This window comes from Protobothrops mucrosquamatus, unplaced genomic scaffold (genome assembly GCF_001527695.2).
Source record: "Protobothrops mucrosquamatus isolate PMUCROS unplaced genomic scaffold, P.Mucros_1.0 scaffold212, whole genome shotgun sequence".
In the NCBI taxonomy this organism is placed as follows: domain Eukaryota; kingdom Metazoa; phylum Chordata; class Lepidosauria; order Squamata; family Viperidae; genus Protobothrops; species Protobothrops mucrosquamatus.
In genome coordinates, this window is record NW_015386566.1 from 2025087 (window position 1) to 2029624 (window position 4538).

Sequence of the window (4538 nt, forward strand, 5' to 3'; positions counted from 1 at the left end):
ATCAGCATACTATGATACCAAATCCCAAACTGGTGGATAACCTCTCCCAGAGGTTTCCTCTAGATGAGGAAAAGAAGGGGAGAATAGAACCCTGTGGCACTCCACAAAGAAGGGATCTGGGAAAGATCTCTCTCCACCTATCCTGACTAAAACTGGCTCCAAAGAAAGGAAGAAAACTGTTGTAAAACAGTTCCCTCAATCCCCAACCCAAGGAGCCATCACTGAAGCATACTGCAGTTCAGAGGTCTCCAAACTTAGCAAGTTTAAAACTTGTGGACTATAACTACCAGAATTCCCCAGCCAGCCATGCTGGTTGGGGAATTCTGGGAGTTGAAGTCCACCAGTCTTAAAGTTGCTAAGTTTGAAGACCTCTGCTGCAGTTGATGGTATCAAAAGCTGCTGAGATATCCAGGAGTGCAAAGATGGATTAAGCAGACAGTATATAGATTCTTTTATTTCAAGCATATATTGTACAAAAGCAGCTTCTTTGGTTTTTTCATCTTTCTCTAACTTCAGCTTATCCCGAGTTTTTGATTTCTTGACACTTGTTCAGGATTACCATCTGATCCTCTTTATATTTCATATATATGCCCCTTTTTGCTGCAGTTTTTAGATTTTCACTAAGCTCTTTATGTAGTCACATATTTGCTGTCTCCAATTCTTTTTCTTCTTATTGAAGTTGTTTACAGTTGCCCATTGAGCTCCTATTTCTTTAGAAACTCCCTATCTTTTTAAGGTCCTTTTTCAATTAGCTTCTTCTCCCCATGGAATCCTACTTACCATTGTTTTAAATCCATTTTTGGAAATCCAAGATACAGGTTTGATTACGCTCCATTTTAATCTCCTTAAAATCAGCTCCAGCATTATACTCTCCCCGCCCTTTCCATTTCCCCAACTAAACCTTCCCTCTTGATTGGAATCAAGTTGAGAACTTCTTGTGCCTTTTCTCACCCTGTGAAGGATAAAGCTGTCAGCCAGACAAGTCAGGAATTTGCTGGAAGAACTACGCTTGGCAGAGTTTGTCTCCCAACTGATGTCCGGTTAATTAGATCCCTCATCAACTGACTTCATGCCTCTTTGAAAGAGCGTAATTTGTATGATTCACATCTTCTCCTTGTCTGGAAAGGTGATTACAGTAGACACCAACAGCAATGTTGTTTCTACTTGTACCTCTCCTTACTTTCACCCAGTTACTCTACAGCATTGCCAAGTTTATTACTTTGGCTTTCTGGGCAGGAACATGTGCCTTTATCCTCTCTTTTTCTTCTGTTTCTTTTGAAGAAGCTGCATTCTTTATTTGCTATATTCCAGTCATTCCAGATTTCTCTGAATCTGACATCCATTTAATCATATCTCCTATTCCCAATCACCACTTAGTCTAGAACCCACGTTCTAGTGATAGAAATGATTCTAATATCAGAAAGGAAAAGAGATCAAATTCCTCTCCCCTTTGAGTTTAAGAATTACTTCGTAGAATAAGGGATTGCAATGTGGAGAAAATAAATGCAGATATTCAAGGGAACAATTTAATCACTTGCAAAAAGATACAGGAATTGTGGATCGTCACTGATAATAGTTCAGATAGCACTCCTGTGTGACAGATATGATCCTTTGATCCAGTACATTAACTAGATGTAAGCCTTATCTGAAATGCATGCAGTTACTACACTTAGTGTCCCTGCATTTGTTTCTGGATATCCTTTCTAGGAAAGAAGATCTTTGCAGCCTGAATTTTACTTTTTACAAAGGGATGCAAAGAGAGGTTTTCTATCTCTATATTTCAGCTTCTGAGACAGAGTGATTCTGCTAGAATAAGAAAACTGGCTACTGTTAAATCTTACTTTCAAAATCCATCTTCAGACCAATCTGAGAAAAGATTCCAGTCTAGAGTGGCCTCTCAGAATTGCCATTATATTCTGCTGTCTTCACAAGGAGTCTCCAAAGCACACGGGGGGAGGGGGTAGCTTTCCTGCGGAGGATAAATAGTTCATAACTCAACAACTGCCCTGGTTACAGCTAATAAGATTAAAGTATGCATCTGCTAGGATGAACATCAGTAGACACAGCAAATCAAGTTTAAAAAAGCACGAGCAGGTTTTGTGACATCCAGGCAATTAGCTGAATGGCTTTTTTATTGCTCTCACTCAGCTGCACTGGGCAAGTTCAAGTCGCTGTGCAGCCCCAGAGACATAAGGACAAAATGATGCCCTCTCCCATTCCATGTCTAACCAATGACCAAATTGGACTATAAATCTTACTTCAGCATTGGAAATGAAGATTCCCCGGAGCGTGCTGCATCAGAATGAATGCTCCTGAGCTGATCTCTGTTCATTTTTGTATAATGTCATTCTCATTTCCCCTCCAAGCAAAGGCAGAGTACAAATAAACGAGGAGAGAGGAAAATTGTGTCTTGGGCTCTTTTTATCCAGTAACTTGACTGTTGCCGTCTTGCCTCCTGTCAACACAGACAGCTTCCAGCACTGCCATTCAAGCCTTGGCTCCTTTAATGTACAATTAACCTTCTGACATAGGCCAGGTGGCTTGCAGCGCTGCCTTGCTGAGTGGTGGAGTTGCCTCTCAGGTCAATTGGTTGTTTTCAGGATTTTTCAGGGCTGGACTGGTCTTAGTGCTCCAGGTATCAGGGGGTCTACAAGGATTCCTTTGCAAATCTACCTCACCTTGCTCCAAGCAAAGACCATTTTTATTAGGTAATGTAAAGCATGGGTTCACATGTCACTCTGAAAAATAGGATTGGGCTTACTGCTCCAAGAAAGTGATTAAAATAAAGAGAGACAGTGAAAATGTGCAAAAGAATCTTTCCAAGCCAGAGGGAATTGAGCAGTAGATTGGCATTTACAGTTTAATGTAGAGAACTATAAAGTGATGCATTTCAAAAGAAATAAATCCTGAATTTATGTGCATAGAACATAGAATTGGAAGGGATCTCGGAGGTCTTCTAGTCCAACCCCCTTTATCATTTCAGACAAATGGTTGTCTACTCTCATTTTGAAAGTCTCCAGTGATGGAGTACCCACACCTTCTTAAGGCAAGCTATTCCACTGGTTGATTGCTCAAACTGTTAGAAAATTTTCTTCTTAGTTTTAGGTTGCTTCTCTCCTTGGTTAGTTTCCATCCATTGTTTCTTGTCCTACCTTCTGGTTCTTTGGTAAATAGGTTGATCTATTCATCCTTATAGGATGGAGATGAGATGGAAAATGCAGATGGAGTATTACCATGCATTGGCTTCCCAAGAAAGGAATCTTGGTCTCTTTAATCTTATCTTGTAAACAACTCACTCATTGAGCAACAGATGAAAAGAAGACAACTCTAGATCAATAATAATCAAAAATAGAACCACCAATATTGCAATCATCTCCTACAAGCCTATTATGTAATTACATTGGGAATATTGTTCCAGTCACCAGTGTCAAAGAATATTAACGGAACTAAAAAAGTACAAGAAAGGGAAATGAAAAGGACCAAGAATAGTTCCATGTGAATAAGGTTTACCATCTTTGCAGCTTGTTTCTTTAGAAACAAGATAGAAAAGGTGGAGAGGCATGATCTTAGAGAAGCATATATACGATCATTATGCAAAGTGTATAGAAAGTAGACAGGTTACATTTTTCTCATAACAATAGTTTAAGATAATTTCAGAAGTTGAATGGAGGGAGAGTAATCCTAAGAAAAGATTAAAGGAAGTTTCTAACAGGTATTCATAAGGACACACAGACATACTGGATTGTTCTTCCAAAGAGCTGTGATGCCATGGCTCTTCAGGAAAGCATTTGGGACAATGAGGATTAGCTTGTCCCTACTGAGTAGCAGTATTAAAAGATATTTACTGATAATTTACTTGGACTTCAGTAAGGCATTTTATAAAGTAGATCACAACCTATTACTTGATAAGATAGAAAAATGTGGGTTAGACAGCATCACCACCAGATGGATTCGTAGCTGGCTGACCGGCCATACTCAGCGTGTGGTCCTCAATGGAACTGCATCTACATGGAGGGAAGTGTGTAGTGGGGTGCCCCAGAGCTCTGTTCTAGGCCCAGTGCTCTTCAACATCTTCATCAATGATTTGGACGAGGGGATAGATGAGGAACTCATCAAATTTGTGGATGACACCAAGCTGGCAGGAATAGCCAACACTCGAGAAGACAGGCTTAGGATACAGGAGGACCTGGACAGACTTGAACACTGGGCGCTATCTAACAAAATGAAATTCAATGGTGAAAAAAGTAAGGTTCTACATTTAGGCAAGAAAAACCAAATGTACAGGTATAGTATAGGGGTACCTTGCTCAATAGTAGTAACTGTGAGAGGGATCTCGGAATCCTAGTGGACAATCACTTAAATATGAGCCAGCAGTGTGCTGCAGCTGCCAAAAAAGCCAACACAGTGCTGGGTTGCATTAACAGAGGGATAGAATCAAGATCACGTGAAGTATTAATACCACTTTACAATGCCTTAGTAAGGCCACACTTGGAATACTGCATCCAGTTTTGGTCACCATGATGTAAAAAAGATGCTGA